The sequence below is a fragment of the Colossoma macropomum genome, unplaced genomic scaffold (assembly GCF_904425465.1).
Source record: "Colossoma macropomum unplaced genomic scaffold, Colossoma_macropomum, whole genome shotgun sequence".
Taxonomy (NCBI): domain Eukaryota; kingdom Metazoa; phylum Chordata; class Actinopteri; order Characiformes; family Serrasalmidae; genus Colossoma; species Colossoma macropomum.
This window is the reverse complement of record NW_023494797.1, coordinates 21,645,951-21,646,677: the sequence shown is the minus strand read 5'-3', so window position 1 is coordinate 21,646,677 and position 727 is coordinate 21,645,951.

The window sequence follows — 727 nt, the reverse complement described above, 5'->3', positions numbered from 1 at the left end:
GAGACAGAGCGAGAGAACACAGTGATACAGAATAAACATTAAATTTTTGAATGAACAGCTTTTTATTTTCTTTATTTTATATTTTTTCACACCTCCAAAGTTCAGTCTTAGAAGTTTAAACGATTAAACAACTTTACCAGCCTTTTGTTGCCCCCGTCCCAACTTTTTTGGAATGTGTTGCTGGCATCAAATTAAAAATGGGCGTACATTTTTCAAAAAACAATAATTCTCAGTTTCAACATTTGATATTTGAAATGTTTTCAATGAGATATGGGGTTTAAGTGATTTGCACATCATTGCATTTTGTTTTTATTTACATTTTTCACAGCGTCCCGACTTTTCTGGAAATGGGGTCGTGTTTTTTTCTTACATATGTGTTGTGGATGTTTCAACTACGGATTATTCTCTGAGATTAGCAGTGTAGAGGTGTTGAACGGTGATGTAAACGCAGGTGAGTTAAAGTCTAACCCGCCGATGCTCTGCAGAGTTTCCGTCTCGTTACACTGTACAGGTTTATCCCTCCGCTGGTTTGAGTGTCAGTAATTTAAATTCATAAACTAATCTGGCTAATCTGGCTAATCTCTGTAAGTTCCCGCAGGTAGAGCGCTGAGCGCGAAGGTGTTCTGTGTGCTGAGAGCTGATTAATTACGCTGGTGTTTATTAAGCACTCAGACAGCAGGTCCCACTGTTTGTACGTTAGACACTCCACCGTGTTTGTGCTCACTGA